This window comes from Sciurus vulgaris, assembly GCF_902686455.1.
Source record: "Sciurus vulgaris genome assembly, chromosome: 7".
Classification (NCBI taxonomy): Eukaryota; Metazoa; Chordata; class Mammalia; order Rodentia; family Sciuridae; genus Sciurus; species Sciurus vulgaris.
Genome location: NC_136467.1, coordinates 79090975 through 79118635, shown reverse-complemented (window position 1 = coordinate 79118635; position 27661 = coordinate 79090975). Strand labels below are relative to the sequence as shown.

At 37.3% G+C, this 27661-nt stretch overlaps 1 pseudogene across 1 annotated transcript; it reads left to right on the top strand.

Annotated features, from left to right (window-relative positions):
* The first annotated feature begins 250 nt into the window (after positions 1–250).
* On the top strand, positions 251–27661 carry LOC306665448 (small ribosomal subunit protein uS12-like; annotated as a pseudogene). The gene is made up of 4 exons (XR_013766704.1): positions 251–871; positions 2845–2943; positions 26276–26386; positions 27092–27661. The product of XR_013766704.1 is annotated as a small ribosomal subunit protein uS12-like (transcript).

Below are 27661 nucleotides of genomic sequence, written 5' to 3'. Positions count from 1 at the left end.
CTTTGAGATCCTGACTTGAATTCCTTTGGATAAGCATCCAGAGAAGTAGAACTCCAGATTCTGGGGTCTTATTCAAACACCATTAACACCTACAGATTCTTTTAATTTTAACTATCTGAATTAAAGTATTTATAGAGTCCTTATTTTTGCCTCCCTTCTAAATGCAGACATGGTGCAAGAAGCGCAGATCCTAAGTCAACAAAGATCAAGACACAATCTTGCTCTTGCTCTCAACCCATGGCATGACAGAATGGGCCAGTGTCACAGTCTTTGCACTGCCAGGAAGCTCCATAGTCACCAATGGGACCAGAAGTAGCATGATAAACACTATAAGAAAGCCCATCTTGGCACAGCTGGAAGGCCAACCCTTTTGAAGATTCTTCCCATACAAAGGGAATTGTGCTGGAAAAAGTAGGGGTTGAAATCAAACATTCAAATTCTACCATTAGGAAGTGTGTCAGGGTCCAGTTGCTCAAGAATGACAAGAAAACCATGGCTTTTGTAACCAGTGCTAGTTGCTTGAACTTTATTGAGGAAAATGATGAAGTTCTGGTTGCTGGGTTTCATTGAAAAGGTCATGCTATTGGTTTACATTCCTGGAATCTGCCTTAAAGTTGTTGAAGTGGCCAGTGTCTCTCTTCTGACCCTATATGAAGGCAAGAAGGAAAGATCAAGATCATACAGTTTACTGATACAAAAGAGGCAATCTCTACTCAAGGAACTTATGCTAAAGTAGGGGAGATAAACAAGTAAACACCATCATGTGCTGTAATAAGGCAATGACTGAGGCAAGGCCAGAATGTCAAGAGAAAATGTTCAAGGGTGACTCATCTGGCCTGAAGAGTGGGCAAGAGGCAAGACATTTTCTCAGGTGAGTCAACACTGGTCTACAAGGACCAAGATGGGTGTGCCTGGTTAGGGTGGGCTAGGGATGGGCAAGAGTGATCTGAACTGAGAAAATAGCATAGCAATAAGAAGAAGGAAAAATTGATTGGTAGGTAGAACCATTATAAAAATAAGTGAAGTTTATCAAGAATCTGTTAAGTGCCAGGTACTATGCACTATCAATTTTTGTTATTCATGATTCAAAACTCTCTAGGGCATATCATCAGTTTTCCTCTTTGTTTTAGTCAGTTTTTTTTTCATTTCTGTGACTAAAAGATCTGACCAGAACAACTTTAGGGGATGAAAAGTTTATTTGGAGCTCTCGGTTTCAGAGGTCTTGGTCCATAGAGAGGTGGCTCCATTCCTCTGGGCTTGATGAGGCTAAGGCTGAAGACCATGGTGGAAGAGTATGGAGTAGGGAAGTGACTCATGTGATGATCAGGAAGCAGAGAGAAAGAGATCCACTTGCCAGATAAAAATATAAACCCAAAGGCCAATGCCTCACCTCCTCCAGCCATACCCCACCTGCCTTCCAGTTACCTCTCAGTTAATTCCATCAGTTGATTAATTCACTGATTGGGTTAAGACTCTCATAACCCAATCATTTCTCCTCCAAACTTTCTTGCATCATCTTACATATGAGCTTTTGGGGGACACCTCACATCCAAACCATGATACCCTTACTAGGTAAGAAAACAAAGACATGATGATGATAAATATTTGTCTAAGTTATAATAGTTATGACTGAAATGGAAGTTCGGCTCGCTCAGCCTGACTCCAGGGGAGTATTATTATACTTCTTTTACGCAGATGCAAAGAATTGGAATGAAAGAGAGCATAGGTATCCCTGGTTGATTCAATTTCCTGATAAATCCCAATTATGAAAAATGAAATTATTGCATAGGGACTCAGGTATTTGAACAAGTCTTTGAATATAAAATATGAACCTGAGATTGAATTTGATTACAGTTTTGATGAAACATGAATTAAACTGTGCTTTTCTGATAGTTCCAAAACCAAGGCTTCATAAAGAGGTCCTATTTCTATTTATTATTGGGGGTAGAGGTCAGTGTTAGTGAGGTCAAGGTAAAAACATTTTTGAGCTTTTCCTTTTTAAGGAAATACACCAAAATGCTAAAATGAATCATGCATTGTTTGGAAGTTTTAAATACACACATAACCAAAAACTACCCACACAAATTATCATTTTCATGTATGATGTACAACTAATGGGCTTCACTTTCAAAGCATGCTTTTGCATATTTATATTGTTTGTATAACTGTATTAAATAGCAAGGCCATTGTGAATCCTTTGAAATTGAATATGTTCTGATATATTAAGGATCTATTCAGTACATTGCTGGAATTGACTTGGATTTCATTCCTGAAGATGTAAACACAGTAGAGCAGACTAGTACTCATTTGATTTTCTCAAAGTGTTTGAAATCTATAAACACAGAATGAGTGTATTTTCTCAGACCCAGTTATGCTATGTATATACCTCATTCTTCATATGTTCAGCATAATTTGAGGTCAGGTACTATGCTAGCTGTGGGGAGCCATCCTTATTTAGCAGAATCAGACTAGGTCGAGCCTCATGACACAGAGGCCTGCCTTCCCCAAACTGGCAGATAGGGAAGTCTGCCCCAGATTGCCAGGGGGTATGTTGTGGGAGTGGTTCCCTGTCTGCTTGTGCAATAGTCCCCCTAAGAAAATGGCTCCTCTAACTCCACCCCATCCTGTTCATCACAGAAGAAGCTCCTCCTATTCTGGGTCCCTCTACCTGTGTGTCTATAAATAAAAGAGTTGGGCTACTCCATGTTGTTAGAGCCAGAGGTGGTATGGTCAGAACCGTCACACTCCCTCTCATTTGCAAAGAGTATTGGCTCTTGTGTGTTTATTGATTAGATAAGCTTATGGGTAATTGATTGACTTACAGCCAACCTCATCCTCTGGAAGTTAAATCTTTTCTTATCCATGTGGGATGTGGCTGAGAGACCTCCACATTTGGCACCTGAACAGCGACTGTTTGAGAGGATTTTAGAAGAAACAATAAAGGTAAGGTGTTGACCCCTTTCCTGTGGGAAGTACACACGTGAATAAGTTTATTAGTAAGAAAGGAAAGGGAATTTAATTGTGTGACGTTAAACCTGGGGAATTCACTCTCAACAGATAGAGAAATAAAATTTACTCAGCTATATCCAATACTTAGCCAGAGTGATAGTTCAGTGGAAAGAATACAACTACAGTTTTGAAATGTAAATGGAGACCTGATAACTTTAAATACTGCAGACTGCTTGCCTCTGTGTTACCTGTATGAAACTGAGACCTAACTTGGCTGAGATAGGTGCAAAAGTTTAGAATCCTGAGACAAAAAGATCCTAATCAGGAATTCAGGAAAATCTCTGACCCAAGAAAGGGAGATTACTTGGCAAGTTTCCTGGGTTATATATACATGTTCCTGCCACAGCTTCCAGCCCTCCAGAAACAGCATGGTTTCTGCTCCTGGGTGGGAAGAATGGAAGGCAGCAGGCAGAAGAGCATGCTCCTACAGAACATGGCTGCTCTCTGCCCAGGTAGAGCCCCTGAGGGCCAGGCCACCAAGATGAGAGGAGAAGTAGCACAGGGATTGGAAGCACCATGGCACAGGTTATGGGAATTTTAAAAAACATGCCTAGGAGCACAATTGAAAATGAAGAGAGAGTTTGGACTGTAATAGAAACTTGCTTTTATTTGGACCAAGATATTGATTTATGGACTTTGGGAGATTTAATTATAAGACTTAGAAATGTTACTCAGAGTTTTAAATCTAAGAAATATTCATCCTCCAGGACTTCTTTGTCTTCTGGGAACATACTAAAACAGTTTTTAGTAGTTAAGCAATTCCCTGTGGACAGAGAGATACTGAAGGGTGGGGGTAAAATCTCTATACAGAGACTGGAGTGCATTCAAGTCAAAGGAGGATGAGTTAGCATGGGACCTCTGTAATTTCCATTTGAACTGTTCTGCTCCAGTTGAAGCCAGAATTGAGGACAGCCAGTTAGTGTAGAATAGAGAATCTGGTCAAATCGAGGAATGGAGGCCATCAGAGCATGGGAAGTTGGAGACTGCCCCTGGGAGATTGGAGTGTCAGTGTCTCCAGAGCCCTTTTGATCACCAAGGGTACCTGCCTATACTACCCCACCCAAAAGGCTGCAGGCAGGGAACAGCTGGTTAATGCCCCCAGGCCCTACCTGAATCTCCATTTGGCCCTTCCCCCTGCCATCTGCTTCTCACCTTTTTTGCCATGTCACCAGCAACTCCTGGGTCTAGTTACATAGGCAGGAAGGAGAAAGATAAGCGGGGAAAGACCAGAACAAAGGAGACCCTAATCTATAAAAGATGTAGGGTGCACTCACTTCTTGGTATTTTAGATCATTCAGAGGAAATTACAAAATTGGCATATGGCCCTGATCAATCCTTAGATGATCTCCTCCAGCTTGCATCTTCCATTTTTAATAATAGAGATCAAAAGGAAAAGAAAGAAAGGGAGCATAAAGACAAGAAAGAGGGCTTATTAAAGATCATTAAAAACCTCAAATGACAGATACTTTTAATGCCTTGCAATAGCCCATGCAATTCACCCATTTTAGGAGTTCAAAAGTCAACTGCCTAGTCCAAAACCTTAGAATAATTAATGAAGCAGTAATTTCCCTCCACCCTGTAGTTCTTAATCCATGTACTCTGTTATCTGAAATTCCAGCTGCTGCTTGGTTTACTCTGTTAGATTTTAAAGATGCCTTTTTTCTGTATAACCTAGACTCTCAATCGCAATATCTATTTGCCTTTGAGGAATCAGATAGTGGATCTCAACTAACCTGGACAGTGTTGCCTCAAGGATTTGGAGATAGCCCTCACCTGTTCAGACAAACCCTAGCTAAGAACTTAACAAATTTCAGAGATAAAACATCTGAAATTGTTCTCCAATATGTAGACGACATCCTTTATGTGCCTCCACCCAGGAGGAATATGAAAAGGCTATTACAGAGCTGATAGGGATTATAAAATCTCAAAGAAGAAAGTGTAATTATGCTACTAACAGGTTCAGTACTTAGGATTGCAGCTGTCTCAAGGAACCCACAAGCTAAGACAGGAAAATAACCACCACAGGACAATATCCTCTGCTCCTGACCATAAGGAAACTCAGATACTTTCTAGGAATAACTGGATACTGCAGGCTTTGGATTCCTGGGTATGGGGAATTGGCTAAACCTCTTTACAACCTCCTTAACAAACTCTACACCAAGGACAACTGCCCTGATGTGAGAACCAAAACATACTAAGGGTTTTTAAAATATCAAAAAGGGGCCTTAGTTCAAGCCCCTGTCCTCAGCTTACCTATGGAACAAGATTTAACCTGTTTATTGCTGGGAGGAAAATAACCCTAAAAATATTCACCCCAAAATACTGGATAGGCAGCCACGGACAAACCAGGTCAATAGCCAATGGCATATCTCACTAAGAAGCTTAGCATAGTAGTTTCATTCCAAAATTAATGGAGAATAAAGTCTCATCATTTTCTTTGACATCCAAGCCTATCCTGAAAATAGAAATGGTTAAAATGCCCTAGGCAGCAAGTTTCTGCTGGAACCAGTAATCTCTCTCTCAGCTCCTTCTGGATCATAGTCAAGACTTACATTGAATTGTAAATGGATTCTGCAAGCTCAGTAGAAGACCAATCTCAAACCCAAGGGGCTGGGGGGAGAGAAAAAAAGAGTCTTTTACCTGAACTCCAACAAAAGTAAATTGCATGGTGCTTTACTAAAATAATTAACAGTCGTGTCATTTTTTCAGTACTTTTGTTTTTTTCCTTAAATTCTATATTTTTTTGAGCTCATGATAATAAATGTTTTTTTATTCAACTAGAGTTTTTGAACATCTGCTACGTTGCAATGGAGATTCACCTGTAAAAACTATAAGGCTTTTTCTTTTATGTTATGTGTATATCGGGGTGTTGGGTATCATGTTGTCTATGTGTGCATCCAAATATCATGTTCACATATCAAAATTGATATATAGTAAGTGCCCATGAATTCAAATAAAAAAAGTGTATCCAGGTACCTTTAGTTCATGTTATTGTAAAAGGTTCAAATTAAATTGGGTAAACAAATGAAAGTAAAATGTCTTTAAAATTAATGCAAAAGTCTCTAGGTGGTCAAACTAATAAAATATTTGTCTATAAAATATCTAATATCTATTGTTTCTAGGACTTCTCTTCAACAGGAAAGAGATGACAAATACTGTTCAAACACATATCTTGGTTTTTATAGTAAAATAAGTAAATTAGATTTGACATGTATGGGATTACACAAATGTGTTTGTTAGAAACATCTGATTAATTTACAAAGTTAAAATGCTGTTAAATAACATTGAGTACTCATTAACTCATTAAATTCCATGGGGTAACATACTTAAACATTGGTATTTTCATAGATTGGTAAATAAAAAGGGTCTAAAATGGCTTTGTGTCATCACAAAAAACATGGTTACTAAGAGTTAAGTCCTAACAGGTACAATTCTATATACAAAAGGATCCAAAAGTTTCAACTGTGTTTCAATTAGAGTACTATAAATAATATAAAATATTTCATCTTATTAAAATGGAATAATTTATCAAAATTCAAAAATTTCATAAGAGTTATTTCAAACTGTGCACAAAAAGGGGTTAACAGAAAGGAAAGAGAAAATAAAAAGTTCTAGGTACAGAAATATATTTAGTAGAAGGGAGAAGAAAATGTTTCTGGGTAAGAAAGTGCTTGTGTGATGAAATACATGAGGGTATAAGTAAGTGCTAAGAAAGTCTGTGTGTAAGTAAAGGGCAAATTTCAACAAGTTTGTGTGTAACTAAGTTGGTTATATGTATGTGAGACAATCAGTTAAAGCTATTTAAGGTTTTTCCTAAGGTCAAATAATAATGCACTGATATAAACCAAAGTTTAATCCATACGTTGAACTGACAAGGATTTCTTAAAAACACTAATTTACTCTTAATACTGTGTCTATTAAGTTTTATTCTTCAAAACAATAGGTCTTAAAGAAATTGGGGTTTATACAATTATGGTTAAACAACTGTTAGAGTATTATACTATGTTACAAAGTCTAAATTTTTCTTTAAAAGCTAAACTTGGTTAATATAAAAACATCAAGATAATTGTGCTATTACTCTCTTTGCATATAGAATGTGTTCGTATCTTCCAGATATACAAATCTTTAAAGCAGAAAATTTATAAAGCTGCTATTCTCCAAACTAAACTTGTCTGTAATGATAATTTTAAACTTAAAAGAATAGCAAATTTTATTGGAGATTTATTTATATCATTTAATGTTGTATAAGAGGACCTGTTATCAATAGAATATATGTAAAATTTTATGTTACCTTCTACACTGGGATAAAAGTGTAAATGTATTTCTAAAAGTTAGTGAGAGCTGATTTTTTTAAAGGTTAATATCATGAAACATGAAAGCATTTTGCCACACAAAAGGAAAGTTAAACGCTCTCTCAGCCTTTCTTTGATTCATGTTTTAGATGTAATGTCATATTGTATTGACTAACATTCATAAAGACTCAGGAAACAATATATGTAAACTTTGTAAAATGATATTTAAAGAGGAGGCAAAATTCAGTTTCAAAACTAAAACAATTTACCTAAGATTTGTGAATAACTCCACCTTACCTGAGACATGGATTTGCCTCCCATCTTACTACATGTTAGAGTGGCTCCAAAGTAAGCCAGATTTCCGCTTACGTAAAGTTACATTCAAAAGATTGGTTCTGTTATAAAATTACTGTGATCTCAAACAGGGGATATAATGTATAGATCAGCCAAAATTCAAGATAGCTATGACACAAATTAAATATGTTTTTACTGTTTTTAATTCCACTTTGTATTTTCCTTGTAAACTCTAAAATGGTTTCCTATTAAAGTTTTATAGAGGTACTCTTTTAAGAAAAAAAACCTAAATTAATTTGAGATAATAAGCCATCACTTAGAGGACAGATAAGAAATATAGACCCCAGTTAAATAAAAGGGGGCAAATAACTGTAAAGTTATAGACATTGAAGTTAAAGCCCAATACTCTTACTTTATGACTGGTGAGACTTGCTTGCTGGATGTTTAAGATCAAACTTAGAGATTGAGATTAAAATAAAGGGGTCAAGTGGTGGAGCGCTTGATTAGCACATGTGAGGCTCTGGGTTCAATTCTCAGCACCACATAAAATAAAATAAAGATATTGTGTCTACCTACAACTAAAAATATTTTCTAAAAAATGTAGGGGACGGGAGGACCAAGATGGCGGACTAGAGGGTAACTGCATCTCATGTTGCTCCAGAACCCAGGATTCAAGAAGGAGCGGTATTGAGAGACCTGGACCAACTCAGAGCCTCTGGGTGAGTCTCTCCCACTGGACAAAGCTTGGCCTGGGTGGCAGGCCTGGAGAGTGGGCAGCTTCTCGGACCAGGGCCGGTCAGCGAGAGACTTCCCCAAGCAGCCAGACTACCACTTCCGTGGCTCTCTCCCATGGCAAACCCAGTCCACAGGCAGCTGCTCGAGCAGCGCCCCCCCGCCCCAGTGAGAGGCTTTCTGTGCACAGCCAGCCCCCACCGCCAGACCCAGTGGCAGCTTTCTTCGGGAGCACGGCATTATCAAGTTCCTCCAAGTCTTCAGGCTACTGAAGACTAGGAGGTGATATACTGGAAATCTACAGGGACACTATAAGCCAATAGAGTAAATCTGCAATATCTCAGAGTCCCACTGATATCTGACCAATATGAGAAAACAAGGGAAGAAAATGTCCCAAACAAACCTAGATACTATATCAATACAACCCAATGACAGCATAGCACAAGAAATGTCAGAAAGGGAGTTCAGAATGTACATAATTAAAACAATCAGGGAAGCAAATGAGGAGATGAAAGAGCAAATGCAGGCATTAAATGATCACACCAATTGACCGTTAAAAGAACAAATACAGGAAGCAAAAAATCATTTCAATAAAGAGTTAGAGATACCGAAAAAAAAAAAAAAAACAGAAATTTTTGAAATGAAGGAAACAATAAACCAAATTAAAAACTCCATAGAAAGCATAACCACTAGGCTAGAACACCTGGAAGATAGAACCTCAGACATTGAAGACAAAATATTTAATCTTGAAAACAAAGTTGACCAAACAGAGAAGATGGTAAGAAATCATGAACAGAATCTATAAGAATTATGGGAAACCATGAAAAGCCCAAATTTAAGAATTATTGGGATTGAGGAAGGCTTAGAGAAATAAACCAAAGGAATGAACAATCTATTCAATGAAATAATATCAGAAAATTTCCCAAATCTAAAGAATGAAATAGAAAATCAAGTACAAGAGGCTTATAGGACCCCAAATATACAAAGTTACAACAGAGCCACACCAAGTCACATTATTATGAAAATACCTAACATACAAAATAAAGACAGAATTTTTTTTTTTTTTTTAAAGACAGAATTTTAAAGGCTGTGAGAGAAAAGAATCAAATTACATTTGGGGAAAACCAATACGGATATAAGCAGATTATTCAATCCAGACCCTAAAAGCTATAAGGGCCTGGAACAACATTTATCAAGCCCTGAAAGCAAACGTGAATGTCAACCAAGAATCTTATACCCAGCAAAACTTACTTTCAGATTTGATGATGAAATAAAATCCTTCCATGATAAACAAAAGCTAAAAGAATTTACAAATAGAAAGCCAGCACTACAGAACATTCTCAGCAAAATATTCCATGAGGAAGAGATGAAAAACAATGATGCATGTCAGTGAAGGGAGGAACTAGCCTAAAGGAATAGCCAAATAAAAGAGAAACCAAGTCATGTCAAAAAACAAAAATGAGCCAAATGACCAGGAATACAAATCATATCTCAATAATAACCCTGAATGTTAATGGCCTGAATTCATCAATCAAAAGACATAGACTAGCAGATTGGATTAAAAAGAAAAATCCAACAATATGCTGCCTGCAAGACTCATCTCATAGAAAGAGATACCCACAGACTAAAGGTGAAAGGATGGGAAAAAACATACCATGCACATGGACACACCAAAAAAGCTGGAGTATCCATTCTCATTTCAGATAATGTGGACTTCAAGCCAAAGTTAGAAGGTATAAAGAAGGACATTTCATACTGCTTAAGGGAAGCATAAATCAGCAAGACATAACAATCATAAATATTTATGTCCAAAACAGTGGCTCATCCATGTATGTCAAACAAATCCTTCTTAATTTCAGGAACCAAATAGACCATAACACAATAATACTAGGTGATTTTAACACACCTCTGTCACCACTGGACAGATCTTCCAAACAAAAATTGAACAAAGAAACCATAGATCTCAATAACACAATCAATAATTTAGACTTAACAGACATATATAGAATATATCATCCAACAAAAAGCGAATACACTTTCTTCTCAGCAGCACATGGATCCTTCTCTAAAATAGACCATATTTTATGCCATAAAACTAATGTTAGCAAATACAAGAAAATAGAGATACTACCTTGTATTCTATCAGATCATAATGGATTGAAATTAGAAATAAATGACAGAATAAAAAACAGAAACTACTGCAACACCTGGAGATTAAATAGTATGATATTATATGATGAATGGATAACAGAAGACATCAGGAGGGAAATAAAGGAATTCTTAGAAGTAAACAAAACAAAGACATCATGTCAAAATCTCTGGGACACTATAAAAGCAGTACTCAGAGGAAGATTTATTTCATGGAGCACATTCAAAAAAGAAGAAAAAAATCAACAAATGAACCAGCTAACACTACAGCTCAAAGCCCTAGAAAAAGAAGAACAGAGCAACACCAAAACTAGTAGAAGACAGGAAAGAGTTAAAATCAGAGCTGAAATCAATGAAATTGAAACAAAAGAAACAATAGAAAAAATTGACAAAATAAATAGTTGGTTCTTCGAAAAAATAAACAAAATTGATAAACCCTTAGCCACACGAACAAAGAGAAGGAGAGAGAAAACTCAAATGACTAAAATTTGGAATGAACAAGGAAATATCACTACAGATACGAGTGAAATAAAAACATAATTAGAAGCTAGTTTGAAAATCTATACTCCAACAAATCAGAAAATCTTGAGGATATCAACAAGTTTCTAGAGACATATGAATTACCTAAACTGAACCAGGAGGACATAGAAAATTTAAACCGATCAATTTCAAGCAATGAAATAGAAGAAGTCATCAAAAGCCTACCGACAAAGAAAAGTCCGGGACCAGATGGGTTCTCAGTCGAGTTCTACAAAACCTTTAAAGAAGAGTTCATTCCAATACTCCTCAAAGTATTCCATGAAATAGAAGAGGAGGAAACCCTCCCAAACTCATTCTATGAAGCCAATATCACCCTGATACCTAAACCAGACAGAGACACATTGAGGAAAGAAAATTTCAGACCAATATCCTTAATGAACATCGATGCAAAAATTCTCAACAAAATTTTAGCAAATTGCCTACAAAAATATATTAAAAAGATAGTGCACCATGATCAAGTGGGTTTTATCCCAGGGCTGCAATGTTGGTTCAACATCAGGAAATCACTAAATGTAATTCACTGTATCAACAGACTTAAAGTCAGGAATCACATGGTTATTTCGATAGATGCAGAAAAAGCATTTGATCAAATACAGCAACGCTTCATGCTCAAAACACTAGAAAAAAATAGGGACAATGGGAACATTCCTTAACATTGTAAAGGCCATCTATGCTAAGCCAATGGCTAATATCATTCTAAATGGTGAAAAACTGAAAGCATTCCCCCTAAAAACTGGAACAAGGCAGGGATGCCCTCTTTCACTTCTATTCAACATTGTCCTTGAAACTCTAGCCAGAGCAATTAGGCAGACTAAAGAAATTAAAGGGATATGAATAGGAAAAGAGGAACTTAAGCTGTCACTATTTGCTGATGACATGATTATATATTTAGAGGAACTGGGAAATTCTACCAGAAAACTTCTAGAACTCATAAGTGAATTCAGTAAAGTAGCAGGATATAAGATCAATGCTCATAAATGTAATGCATTTTATACATAAGTGATGAATCTTCAGAAAGAGAAGTTAGGAAATCTACCCTATTCACAATAACCTCGAAAAAAATAAAATACTTGGGAATCAATCTCACAAAAGAGGTGAAAGACCTCTACAATGAGAACTACAGAACACTAAAGAAAGAAATTAAAGAACACCTTAGAAGATGGAAAGATCTCCCATGTTCTCGGATAGGCAGAACTAATATTGTCAAAATGGCCCTGCTACTAAAAGTGCTATACAGATTCAATACAATTCCAATTAAAATGCCAATGACATACCTCACAGAAATAGAGCAAGCAATCATGAAATTCATCTGGAAGAATAAGAAACCCAGAATAGCTAATGCAATCCTTAGCAGAGTGAAGCAGGGGGTATCGCAATACCAGAACTTCAACTCTACTACAAAGCAATAGTAACAAAAATGTCATGGTATTGGCACCAAAATAGACAGGTAGATCAATGGCACAGAATAGAGGACATGGACACAAACCCAAATAATACAATTTTCTCATACTAGACAAAGGGGCCAAAAATATGCAATGGAGAAAAGATAGCCTCTTCAACAAATGGTGCTGGGAAAACTGGAAATCCATATGCAGCAGAATGAAACTAAACCCCTATCTCTCACGCTGCACAAAACTCAACTGAAAATGGATCAAGGACCTTGGAATCAGACCAGAGACCCTTCATCTTACGGAAGAAAAAGTAGGTCCAAATCTTCAACATGTCGGTCTAGGATCATACTTCCTTTACAGGACTCCCATAGCACAAGAAATAAAAGCAAGAATCTATAACTGGGATAGATTCAAACTAAATAGCTTTTTCTCAGCAAAGGAGACTATCAGCAATGTGAAGAGAAAGCCTATAGAGTGGTAGAAAATCTTTGCTATTCATATTTTAAATAGAGCGCTAATTTTCAGAATATATAAAGAACTCAAAAAACTCTACACCAAGAATACAAATAATCCATTCAACAAATGGGCTAAGGAAATGAACAGACACTTTGTAGAAGAAGATCTACAAGCAATCAACAGATATATGAAAAAATATTCAACATGCCTAATAATAAGAGAAATGCAAATCAAAACTACCCTAAGATTCCACCGCACCCCAATTAGAATGGCAATTATCAAGAATACTAGCAACAATAGGTGTTGGTGAGGATGTGGGGAAAAAGGTACACTTATAGATTGCTAATGGGGTTGCAAATTAGTGCAGCCACTCTGGAGAGCAGTGTGGAGATTCCTTAGAAAGCTTGGACTGGAACCACCATTTGACCCAGCTATCCCACTCCATGGCCTATACCCAAAGGACTTAAAATCAGCATACTACAGAGATACAGCCACATCAATGTTCATAGCTGCTCAATTCACCATAGCCAGATTGTGGAACCAACCTAGATGTCCTTCAATTGATGAGTGGATAAAGAAACTGTGGTATATATATATACAATGGAATATTACTCAGTCATAGAGAATAATAAAATTATGGCATTTGCGGGCAAATGGATGAAATTGGAGAATATCATGCTAAGTGAGATAAGCCAATCTCAAAAACCCAAAGGACGAATGATCTCACTGATAAGCGGATGATGACACATAATGGGGGTAGGAGGGGGCAAGAATGGGGGAAGGAGGGGCAGTTTAGAGGGAAAAAAGAGGTTGGAGGGGTGGGAGGGGGAGGAAAAAATAACAGAATGAATCAAACACTTTTACCCACTTACATACACTTTTACTGTATGATTACAGAAATGGTATGCCTTTACTCCATGTACAAACAGAGAAACAACATGTATCCCATTTGTTTACAATAAAAATAAATTTTAAAAAATAAAATAAAATAAAATAAAGGGGCCAAGAAAACCAATATTTGTCTCTGGCCTTTAGCGTCTACCTGAACCCACAGAACAAGAGAACTTCTCTAAGGAGCTTTGCAATCTGGACCACATGACCTTCCAATCAGGGAGATTGATGAGACCACTAGAGAATGAAAAGCCAATCAATGCACCTGCTGCAGAGGAGGGTCATTGGCACATTCCTGGTACTTCCAAGAAGACCTCTTCAAGGAGATCCTACCAAGTGAATGGCACTAAAGGAGATAAGAAGCTGCTCTCAGGTTCCTCATGAGTGACCCCTGTGGGAACTCAACTGACTCTTAATGGACAGGAACAGGTCAATTCAACCAGCTTGAATTAAACACCTAGTAAAAGAGTTGTAACAAAACATAGCCATTCTTGGGTATTTATAAAAGAAGCAATAGTTAAATGTAACTTAAGATGTATACTTGTGTTAGCCCCCAGAAGAAGTCCAGACTGGAGGCTACAAAAGAAAGAATACTCAATATGTTATGTCTCATTGTCTAGCTGCTTTTGCGGTATCAGGCTGTTCATTACAGATAAAAACTGAAAATGTCCTAGCTTATACTAGTTCTTGTTTTCAACAGTTTTGCCACCAATTTTATATTGAACATAAAACTTATAATCCTTATAATCCTCAAGGTCAAGGCAATGTAGAACAAGCTAATTTATCTATTATGCTACAATTACAAAAACAAAAAGGGGGAGTAAGACCCTGCAAAATAACCTTAATCATGCCTTCTGTGTTTTGAACTTTTAAAATTGTGATTCTGAAGGTCACACAGCAGCTAAGAGGCATATGTCTTCCACCATGACAGGTCCATTGAGTCTAGTTTGATGGAAAGATTTATAAACAGGAGAGTGGAAAGGAGCAGAGCTAGTAATAATGGGGGTAGAGGCCTCTTTTCAGAAGGAGCATTCTGTCTGTTTGGGTGCCTGAATGTGCCATCAAGCATGGAGAACCTGGAGCCAAGGTTCAAAAGGTTGAAGATTGAACCAGAGACATCAGCCCTAACCCCCAGGGAGGACAGGAAGCCATTGAGTAAAAGGAAGAAGAAAAACCAAGCGAACCAAACACTCCACCTGCCATCGTGGGAACAAATGAGGAATCTGAATCAACAGGTTGAAAGGATGATTGAATAACAAGGAGAAGTTAAATCTCCAATCACAATGTTTGTAGCCACATTAGCTCTATTTGACCTGTCAGGTTGCCATACCCTCAGAACCAAGAGCCAGGACCTTGGAGCAGCTCTCAGAACCAAGATCTGGAACCTCAAAATAACTGCCCATTATTTGTGTTTAAAAAAAAAAATAAGGGGGAGATGTGGAGAGCCATCCTTATTTAGCAGAATCAGACTAGGTTGAGCCTCATGACACAGAGGCCTGCCTTCCCCAAACTGGCAGTTAGGGAAGTCTGTCCCAGATTGCTGGGGGGTATATGGTGCTGTTGGAGTGGTTCCCTGTCTGCTTATGCAAGAGTCCCCCTAAGAAAATGGCTCCCCTAACTCTATCCTATCCTGTTCATCACAGAAGAAGCTCCTCTTGTTCTGGGCCCCTTTACCTGTGTGTTTATAAATAAAAGAGAGTTGGGCTTCTCCACGTTGTTAGAGGCCAAAGCTGGTATGGCCAGACCCATCATACCCCCTCTCATTTGAAAAGAGCATTGGCTCTTATGTGTTTATTAATTAGATAAGTTTATGGGTAACTGATTGATTTACAGCCAACATCGTCCTCTGGCAGTTAACCCTTTTCTCATCCACGCAGGATGTGACTGAGAGAACCTCATAGCTAGCTATGGGCTAACACATTGGTTTCTACAGATAAAGAGATGATTAATATCTGACATCTCTCAAAATTTAACAAGGTACCATACCTCTATTCCAATAAAACAGGAATATGGTCAGATGGCATGGGAAGACATAGGTGAGCATGACAACTTATGGCACGTTTAGGGAGGGTTCCAAAAATTCTTGAGGTCTTGAGTGAGGAGAGCTCTCTAGGAAGATAAGTAGAAGGGTATTCCAGCAAGTGAGGCCAGAATCAGTAAGGGCAGAGAGTCATAAAATAAATGTGCAGTATGTTTTCAAAATAGAAAGTTATGCCAGACTAAAACCTTGAGTGTATTGTGTAGAAGGAAGAAGGCAGAAAGTGCCCATTAATCCCCCTAAGCTGAGGAGTAAGCTGGTACAGGTTATAAAGGACTTTGGACTCTACTCTAAAGCAATAGGGATCTAGCAAAAGTTAGTGCAGGGTATTTAAGTAGGCAAACTGAAAACTGTATAAGTAGCATCAGAAGAATGACCCATGGAGTGGAGAGGAGTGAGTGGTTGGCTTCTAAGAAGGCGAGTCTACATACTCTTTTCACAGTGCTATTTAGATATTCAAGCTAAACCATCATACTTCATCTCTGCAGGTTTCTGTTTACAAGAAAGTTGACCAGTGGCCGACAGCTTTCTTATAGTTGTAGTTCTCCTCTCAACTCTCATCTTTTCCTTTTCTGAGCTAAATAACAAATTCTCATTCCTCTTAGGGCTTATTCTCAAACCTTCTGACATTGACTCTAGCAATCCACTGAAGTGCCACAAAGTTCTTTTACTTCTTCAATCTTCTTTTTAAATAAAACCATTCAATTATTTTTGACTAGACACTACACATAAAGTCGATCATAAAACCATGTAACATCATTTCCACCCTGTCCTCCATCTTCCCCTTTCTTACTGTCTCCCTCCAAAAGTAATCACTTATTAGTTCCCTATTTGCCTTTCCAGATTTTTTTATGTACATAAGAGACATTTCAAGCAATGCTGTTTTTCTTCTTTTTGATAACTAATGTTTGATTTCTCAATGTTTTGCACATTGTTTAATTTCAAAGTGGTCCATACAGTTTTTCTTTTTTCGTTTTTTGAGAGGTATAATATTCCATTGTGTAGGACTATTCTATGATTCGTTTAGCCAATTCCCTGTGGATGAGCACTTAAATTGTGTGTAGATGTTGCAATTACAATTTCACAAATGTACATGTGTCTAGATGATAAATTGTGGGAAGTGTAATTTCTGTGTCAAATGATTGCAATTATAATTTTGATAGATAAGGTCAAATTGTATTCTTGCAATGCCATACTTTCCTATTTCCTACACATTCACCAATAGAGTGTTATCAACTTTATGAGGCATCCAAATATTGAAAGTTGCTCTAAGAATAGATCAATTTACAGTTCTCTTTTCGTGAATTAGTGTGAAAATTCTTTCATACATTTAAGAGGCATTGAACAGGTATCCTTTCATAAATTGTTGATTCATACCTGTGCCTATTCTTCTGTGAACTATTTGTAGCCTTTGCTCATTTCTCTTTATCTTTTGACATCTTTTGAGTCTTATGCATAGTTTGTACTCAGGTTGGACAACTTTTCTTGGCAACCAGCATTCATCCCTACCCTCTATTATGCCTTCTCCTGTGTCATGGGAGTTGAAAGCTGGTAAGAATAATTTATAAGACTCTCCTTACCCCTGTGGATGCAATTTACATTGTATGAGTAAAATACATGCCTTAAAGATTTTGGAAGATAGAAAGAAGACAAAAAAATTTCCTCTTTCAGGCAAATGAGTTGGCTCATCTATATGAGCCTTGGTAGGGGACATCCAGGATCCTCTGTCAGCCACCATCCTCAGTACTAAGGAGTACTGTGAAGCTGACTGTAGTTTCCTAGTATATAACAATGAAAACCAACTGAGAAATGGTCTGCAGGTCAATAAGGAAGTATAATATAAACTGAATATTTAAGGCAAGCCTGGTGGTTCAGGCCTGCAATCCCAGTTCCTTGGGAAGCTGAGATAGAAGGAATCTAGGCCAGCCTGGACAACCTAATGAGACCCCATTTCAAGAAAACAAAATGAAACAATGAAAATTAATATTCAGAAATTACATATATATATACATTTGTATATATTTACCCCTCTGTTTATAAGTATAAATGTGTATGTGTATTGTATAACACAGTTATTGTTATGCTGAATATATATTCTGGAATGAAAGAGCCAGTTTACTATAGTAGTAGCTAAAATATCAAGAAATAAATGTAACAATAATTAAGGAAAGCCTGTGTGAAGATATAATACTCCAGAAGGGAAAACAAGACTTGGATAAATGGAAAGTCGTCTTTCATAGTTCGAATCTTGAATGCCACCCAAAGGCCCATGCATTGAAGGCTTGGTCCCCAGCCGGTGGCACTACTGGGAGGTGGTACAACTTTAAAGAAGTGGGGCCTGGTGGGAGAAAGTTAGTTTGGAGGCATGCCCCAGGAGGGAATATTGGGACTCCAGTTCCTTCCTGTCCCTCTTTGCTTCCTGGTCATCATGAGGTGAACAGGCCTCCTCCACCATGCTCTCCTACCATGATATACTGTGCAACTGCAGGCTCAAAGGCAACAGGGCCACGCGACCAAAGACGAAGACTCTGAAACCATGAACCAAAGTAAACTGTTATTTCTTGTAAGTTGTATTTTGCCACAGTAGTGGAAAACTGACTAACATAGTATCCATTTTCATGACTGCCAAAACTCATCCTGAAGAATTATTGGGATTTTCTTTGTGGCCTAGTGTGGTCAGTATTGATAACTATGCCTTGATTGTTTGAAAAAAAAAAAAAAAAAAAAAAAAGACATAGTCTCTATTTTCTGACTGTTGAATGTTTGTCAATGTGTTTCCTTTATTGATTTTGCTATTTGGGGCTTTTGTATCTTTGCTTGTTTTTTTGCCAATTGATCTCTCATGGATTGAAAGATGAACCAAAGTCTCCTGGAAACATGGTTTGTCAACCTTTCTGGTATTTCCTGCACTTTCTGCCTTATGACCATTTATGCTATGTTATCTTGTGCTTAAATAAATGTTTATAACTGCTACGTAGTTATAGTTGATTACAAGTTTTGAGACTATAAAATACCCCATGTGGTTTGGATATGAGGTGTCCTTTGAAAGCTCATGTGATAAGCAATGCAACAATGTTCAGAGGTAAAGTGATTTGATTATGATAGCTGTAACCTAATCAGTAGATTAATCCATTGATAGATCAATTATTTGAATGGATTGCTGGGTGGTACCTGTAGGCAGGTGGAGTGGCTGGAAGAAGTAGGCCACTGGGACTGTGCTCTCAGGGGCATCTCTATCCCTGACTCCTTGCCCTCTCTCTCTGCTTCCTGGCTGTTGTGATCTGGGCAGCTTTTCATTGCCATGCACATTTGTCAGGATGTTCTGTTGAGCGTTGGACCCAGAGCAATGGAGTCAGAGAACCATGGTCTGAGACCTTTCTGAAACCATGAGCCAAAATAAAAATTTCTTCCTTGGTTATTCTTCTCAGGTGTTTTAGTCATAGTAAGGCAAAGCTGACTAACACAGTACCTTCTCATGTCTCATTTAATGTTCTTTTCTTGATGCACCATTTATTTTGGAATTACAATCAGGAGGCCTGCTTTCTTTGGTTTATATGTACCTTGTATAACATTGCCCATACTTTCATTTCAGTCTTTCTACATTATTTTGGTCTTTCACACACATGACTTGGAGTTATGCTTACTTTTGACCTAATCAACATTGTTGTTACTTTTCCTCCTAACTTTTCCCATTTTTCTTCTTCAAACTACAGTAGTGAACCACTTGTATTTTGCCAGCAGTACACCATTTACAATTTCTCTATCACTGGGGTCATATAATGTTTACTATTTTGTTTCTGTCCCTCTAATCCCCATATTCTGTTATTTTTTTATTTGGTAATTCCAGTCAAATATTGGATTTTCTTTGCCAGGTTCTTTTTCATTTTCTCTTTTCAACTTTTAAAAGAAACAAATTTCTCTTTCATTTAAATTATTTGTGGTGTCTATTCCCTCCAATTTTGCCTCTGTCTGTAATTTTTTTCTAATTCTCTGCTGGTTTCCACCAGCCCAGGCTTCATCTCTTTCTGTTGCTTTGCTATCTCTTCCCTTAGTTCTTCCACTTTCCACTCCATTTCCTGGATTTCCTTTACAAAGGCAATTACTTCATTAATTTTTTAACTTCAAGAATAGTTTCATGTGTTTGCTAATTCCGTTTAGTGAATGGAATTCCATGTTTACGTAAACTTTTTTTTTTTTTTTTTTTGTCAGAACAAGGTTAGATTATTTAGGAAATCCCTGAGACACAGTATTCCATGAAACTCAACAGGATGAGTGCTTTCTTTTTTAATGGAAAGGTAGTGTTTGACAAATATTAATGAAAGATTATGCTTTATGGGATTTTTTATTGGTGAGACCTAGAGTTTAAGCTTGTATATGAAAGAGGAAAGCAATATAGGAAAGCAGTATGAAAGATTCCCTAGTAGAGAAATAAAGATTGTGGTTTTAGAAAGCCTTAATTAAATTAGCACATTCAGTATAGTTACAGGACATCTGAGAACAGGTGAGTCCTGAATTCTGAGGTCATACCAACCCAAATTCTTGCATACAGTTCCAGTTTTATGGATAAGATGGCTCAAAATATTCTTTTTTTTTTTTTTTTTTGCTGGTGCCGATTAATTGTACAGAATGGTGGGTTCATTGTGGCCCATTGACACATACATGTAATGTAATTTGATCAATTTTCCTAATACTTAGAGACACTCCCCTTACTCAGTGAATTCCTGATCTTCTATTCATAAAATATCTTAATATAGTTATGCTTATTTATATTTTAGATATTCTTCTGTAAATGTTCAGGAAAGGGAAAATGCTACCTGTATGCTTACCAGGAAAGGAGCTATCCTTGAGGAGGTGCTATGCATTATTCTATAAGTATCTCCTAATTTATGTGGTCAACTCAACAGTTTAAAAACAGATGTGGAAATCTCTAGTTAATGATATACATACTGAAATATTTATGGGGTTATGTACTGCTTATCTCTGATTTACTTTGAAATGCATAAAAATAAGATGACATATAAGGAGAATTGGATCAATTGATAGATTGATGAGAAATCAAGTGTAATGAAATGTTAATAGCAGAATCTAGGCGATATTTACTGTAAAATTCTTTCAACTTTTACATATGCTTGAAAATGTTCATTATAAAACATTGAGAAAATTGTGGAAGTAAAAGCAACTGCTATATAGTTGTTGATTTCATTGTATTTCTAATTCTCCCAAATTACGGGCTTGGTACATTTAATTACAATAGGTAAAAATAGAACAGTCAGTCACAATAGTTTGATGATATTTCCCTGGCTTTTCCCTCAAAGCTGCCTAACTTGCTTAGTTTAAAAAAAGGGTTATTCTAACTTGAATATCCAAGATAAGTTCCTCCCGGATGCCATCAAGAATAGTAGGAATAATACCAAATGAAGCCTTAACAGTAGGCAATCCTCTCATTACTATAGACTGAGCATCCAAATTCAAAAATATGAAATCTAAATTTTTCCCAAATCCAAAACTTTTTGCATTGACACGATACTACAAATGTAAAACATCACATTTGACCTCATGTGATAGGTCACAGTCAAAACACCGGCACAATAAAAATATTGTATAAAGTTACCTTGAGCCTATGTGTAAAAGATATATGTGAAACATAAATGAATTTCGGGTTTAGACTTTCAAAATCTGAAAAAAATCTGAAATACTCTGGGTCCCATACCTTTTAAATAATGGATACATAATGTGTATTTTGAAATCCAAAAAAAACTACTTTCCAAGAACTTGTGGAACTTCACAAAAGTGGTCCACATTTGGTGGGTCATTGGTAAAACTTCTGAAATGGGCATCCAACACTTGGTTTCCATAAACTCTGACACCCTAAATGTTGTTCTCTTATCATACTTAAGTCTGGATGATAGAAATGAACTTCAAATGGGATATTTCTAGAGACTTTCCAGGTATAGAAACTCAATTGAATTATTTTAATGGGGTAAAAGGGAATGGTCCTGATGGGTCTCTTTTTAAAGCCACTTGCTCAAGTTTTGGCCTCTTGAATAACACATGAGTCGCTGACATCCAAATCTCACAAATCAAGGTCTTTTATTTTCAGGGGTGAATGCATCCAAAAACCAGTTTATATGAAATGATTTCTTGCCCTTAAATGTCACTTTTGTTAAAATTAGAACAAAAAAATGACTGTAGTGATTTGAAATATGTCACTTCGAAGCATGTGTTGAAGTATCTTTATTTGGAAATAGAATCTTTGCTGATGTAATTAAGATATAAGCTAAGATAACGTGAACCTGGAGTAGGTTGGGCTCCTATCCAAGGGGACTCTCGTCCTTAGAAGGATAGATAACAGAGACACAGACACAAAGAGAAGAACACTATGTAACAAGGAAGTCTGATATTAGAATGCTGAATCTACAAGCCAAAAAATGCCAAAGACCAGGGGAACCACTGGAAATTTGGAGAGAGGCACAGAATGGACTCCTCACAGTCCTCTAGAAGGAGCCAGATTGCTGACACCTCAATTTTGGATTCTAAATTCTCAGTTTTGGATTCTATCTTCCAGAAATGTGAAAGAAGAAGAAAACTTGTTTTAAACCAACAAGTTTCTGAAACCCTGTTATCCGCAGCCTTAGGAAACATATATACTGACCAAAATTATAAGCATACAATTTTATAAATGATGACTTCAAAGATCATTGTGATCACAAGTAAGGGTTTCCTCTTTTCTAGTCTCGCTGCTCATTTCTTTATGCTCTTGGAGTCAAGTCATTCCATCAATCATGTCTTCAACTTCAGTTAGAAAAGACTATAAAATAAAATATGGGTGATGATTTGACAGTAGAAGCAGGAACTACTGCTTGGGTCACAATTAGTCAGTGACTCCAGCGAGACATTCTGGGTTAGATTTTGATTTTGGTCAGAGAAAGAGGCTTATAATTCCCTTGGTGAAATTTGTACCCTACTAATAGGCATTCTTGCCTCAAATGCAAGAGCTGGTAGGGGAAAAAAATTGTCTAAAAAGTCAAACAGAATTTGTCAGTTTCTGGCTTATTTTTAGTGAATTTTTTATTTGTTTGTTTTTCTATTTTTGTCCTGCATTTCCTTTCAACTCACATTACCCCTGTCTTAGGGCTTAGAAAGGCAACACAAATACACATAAAACTTTGATATCATGTTCCTTTCAGAAACAAACAAAAGAATGAGATAGGTTTTTTAATCATTTAGAATGAGGCATAGAATTTGTTTTGATTTTATATGGTTTTATATAGCAGAGTACTTAGAATTTGGTCTGGCAAAATGGTGAAAGTGGAAGAATAAAACTTCTTCGGTAGTTTTCCTCTTTATTTGTTCATTCAGAGAGCCACAGAGTTTGAAATTTGTACTTCTGGATATCAGGAAATGAGCCAGTAGACTTTGAACTTTCTCAGACTTTAGGGTCACTTGCTGCTAATCAGGTTAAACACAATTACCAATTGGCTAGAAGGAAATAATTGATACTACCTGGCTTTGCGAGATGTGTGGCAAAAGCAAGGTCATTCTGAGCAATGATGGGATCCAGCAACAGAGCTTTACAATAATTTGTTTTTCAAGTTTTCACAATTGCTATATAATATTTTTCTTCTATTGCCAGCAGATATACCCTTAGGAATCTCTACTTCTTTTTATCTTTGTGACACTCTCAAAGGACATACTAGTTCTTTGGATCACAGCATCAAAAATTACTACTGAATTTTTTCCTTTCTTTTTGTTCTAGGGGCCTCATATTCAGTTTTAAACAGACATATGCAGCCCCAGGGGAATGAATGCACTGGCTACTTAGGAAGGCTCAGATCAGTAAAAACAGTGTGAACTATGAATGTATATTTCTGCTAGGATATAAAAATGCCATTGTTACTGCTGAAGGGGAATCCAGTGTAACCATCTTTACACAGTGTTGGAAGAACTGTGGACACTCTTTACCTGGGGTCTAAGTAAACTATACAGTCTACCAAATCCCAAGCCCTAAATTGGTCACAGGCTATGCAATCAATTGCATGGTTTTAGATTTTTCTTCCCCAAGTCCTTTTCAGTATGAATGATGTGGTTGAAAAGGAAATGTTAATTGAACATTTTTTTCTTTAGTCACATTTCTTACATATAGTGAATTAAAGTCCTCATATATCCTTTAGAATGACATTTTTATTTAAAAAATCTCTTCTGCATGTCTTGCTTCTCAAATGGGAATGACATAAAACAGCTCCTGAGCCTAATAATGTCTTTTTTCTTTCAAGATCCTTTTATCTCTTAATACGTCCCATTTGCCAACACTTTGCCCATTTGTAATTCTGAATTCCCAGACTGATCATGAAACACTAATAATTAAGTCAGATATTGTTATAGACAACTGTTTTTTTCTGGGAATGGGAAAAAGTTGGTTCATTTTGGTAGGCCACTGAACACAGAGACTCCTAAAGCTTTTTCTTAAACAGACTTTTGCAGACATCAGTCTGTAGCTATGACAAAAGCTTTTCTTTTTTCTTTTTTTTCCATACCATGTATGACACCAAAACCCTCCACAGGGAGATTCTTTAGTTAGGTGTCCTGGCACACTGCATGGCACACTTATCATTTACTGTATATACTTTGACACGTTCCATATGAATTTCTTACAAAATGTTTTTGGTCTTTGCCTAGGGAATATGAAAATGAAACACTGATTAAAAGCAGTACCCATGACTGTAGCATGGACCCTTTTGCTTTGAGCCCAAATGCTATTCTGAGAGAAAACAGCAGAGTTAAAAATAAAAAGAAAGATAAGATGGTCCATCTCCAAAACACTTACTACTTACTTTGAATGAAGCCAAGTACAGAGAACACAGGTGTGGTAAAGCTCTGCCTACCTGGTTTGGCTCATTCTGCTTAGGAAGGGCCTACCTTCTCCAGATATGTATTTAGAAATGAATCAAGATGACAGGAAGAAATGAGAGTTCATTCTCCCTAAGAGGAACATGTAGGTCCGTTAGGGTAACACAATCTTCAAAGACTATAAGGAAGGTCCCAATACCAGCTGCCTTCCTCTTCTCACTAAAAGGATGAACAGCCTGGAGTCACATATATGTGCTTGTGGCACTTGTCATTCTCACTGTCTGTATTGATTTAATTTTGCCTTTTGCAAACATCTCGTAAATTACAATTCAACTACCCTGTGTTCAATATCATGTATATTAGAAAAACTCTAAAATGAGGAATTATCAGACTGGTTAAGAGGCTCCTGAGACTATAACTGCTACATTAGGGAATCTCGGGATTTGACAAAATCAAAACTGAAGTCTAATTTATAGTACTAAATAATTTACAATTATATTTGTAATTAATTTTTTACTGGCAGGTTTCTCCAAAACTTGTTTGCTCAGCGAAGTGGGCATTGAGTTTATCTTATTCATTGATATATCACCAGACTTCAGCTCAGAACCGGGGACACAAAGGCAGTTAATAATGTTAGTTTTGATTTCTACTCTTATTGTCTAGTGCTGATGTTCAATAAATGTGGGACATATTGCTGTTCTTCAAACTGCCTGATATATTTTGGATTAACATTTACTTCAGGGTTTTCTAGCCCCAGCTGTATGATATTTCCAGTCACATTGTTATTTCTTTTCACTCATTAGAAGATGCTCTCAAATAGTCTTCATGTGAGCTTGGCACATGGAAGGAGCCTCTATTTCCTATGGGACAAAACAAGTTAATCTTTACAAGGCACTCATGAGAGTATATGACATATAGCAAATGCCATGTAAATGTATGTTAAATTTAAACAAGCAACTGTCTTTTGGGGAAGGAAAATGAAGATTTTACCATGTACATTAGCTTCCAAGGCCTCTTATTTTGTTGTAAACATGCTATGCTTTGTCTTTTGGGGAGTACGCAGAAATATACCATCTATATGAAACTGAAGGAAAGGAAACATGAATTATTGATTTAGACCTTGTGTCTGGCGTAGAATTAAGCCTCCTCTGCTCAAGGAGACATCTGAAAAGTAGCCCACAGTTGATTGTTCTCAGATGACTTGTTTTTATTCCATTTTCAAAATCTGGTGGAATATCCATTAGAGTTTGGCAGAAACTCTGTTCTCTAATCAGCACTATAAGCCCTGAGTTTGCCTTCAAAGCTGGAGGGAAGAATTGGTTTTCAAACAATTTAATTGCCACCTAAAAACATACATGGCTTAGTTTGTCTGATTTATGAGCTAAATGATTTCACCTGGTCCTGGGAGGGAACTGACAGCTCATTCGGTTTCTCATTTCCACTCCACTAATAACTGTTTCTGGTGACTACAGCAACCACATCCACATTCATATTCCAAATTTAATCAGGCAACATGCTTACTTACTCATTTAGGATGTACCACAGAATACTCAAGAGAACCAACAGGAACCAGTTCTCCCTTTGTGATAAGGAAGTGTTTTGTGAAGTTTAATTTTTAAATTTTTCTTAAAAAACAGGCATCTCACCAAGGTTGAGCCCAGAGGGAATTAAAACAAGAGGAAATGGGTAGAAAATAAAAATGACTGGGAGTCAGAGGACGAAGGTGGACTTTTTCGGCCTAGTGGTGAGTAACCTCTTGGTTAGAGGCAGAGCTGGAGGTAGGATGGAGAGGTGTGGGCCCAGGAACCGGCTAATCCACAGGCCACCTAGGAAATGTGGACATTCCTACCTTGCATGGTTGTTTCTCTTAATTAAATACTTTTCCTCAAGCATTCCACCCCTCTGACAATATTGACAATGTCTGGTGGAGCCATCCCTGTTCTTATGTTATGGGCTTAGCAGCATTCTTTGAGGAAATTCAAAGAACAGTTTATGGCAAAGCCCTTTATTTTGAATCTGTGAGAAATCTTTCCAACTGGAATAAAATGGAATGATGTCCAAGGGATTCAAAAGGGGTACTTGTCTTCAGTTTATGGACCTTCTTCAGAAGGCAGACAGTTCCCCTTCTAGCCTGGTGCCTTCCACTTGAAACTTATATACATTCTTCCCTCTTCCTTTACCACACTCCTGACTGGTCACCAGACTGGCATAAATCAGAGACCTTACCCAGTGGCAAACTTTACTAATAATTTCAAGAACACAAGGAATTGAGAAGCATGAGGGAAGTAGACACCCGAGTAGGACTGCCATCCTAGCTGTCCAGGCTCTTTCTGGAAGTTTTGATCCACTCTAATCCAGGGGAACACAGGAGATATCAAACCATATGCACAGCTCAGATCACTTAACAGAACACTGTTTGAGTCATGAAATCTGTCCATTTTATTCTTGGGTAGTTATGTAACTTACTGGACTGTGATGGGAGACCTGCCCCAGACATTCACAGATTCCAGGTTTGTTTCCCAGAAGCAATCCAAGTCAAGCTGGTGCACTCAGCTCAATCTTTCTTCACAGAACTCCCCCACTAGCTATTTCCTTACTTTGATTGGCAGATGACTCATCAACATCTTAACAAAGAGATGAAAGTAAGTCCCCACCTTCCTTACTACTTGCAGTGGGGCAACCCTAACTCCTTAGTAGGGTGAGTAGATTGTAGGCCTGACGCTTGCTTAATCCTGCCATCATAAAACACGAACTGACCCAGCTGCAATCCCCAAAATGCCAACCACAGTTGCTCATTTGCAACGCCTTGGGGAGCACTGCTCCATGGTTGAAGCTAACCTCTCACAGGTCCACCATTGTTCTCAAAGAAGGAAACAGGAGCCATGACATAAGAACTCTCCCATTCCTCTTACAGTTGGAAATGCTTCTGCCTGGAGATTTATTTTCTTCATTGTTTTGCTTTAGTTCCTTTAAGGAACTAAACAACCAACATTTATTTTATTTTATTTGAGAGAGGGAAGTAA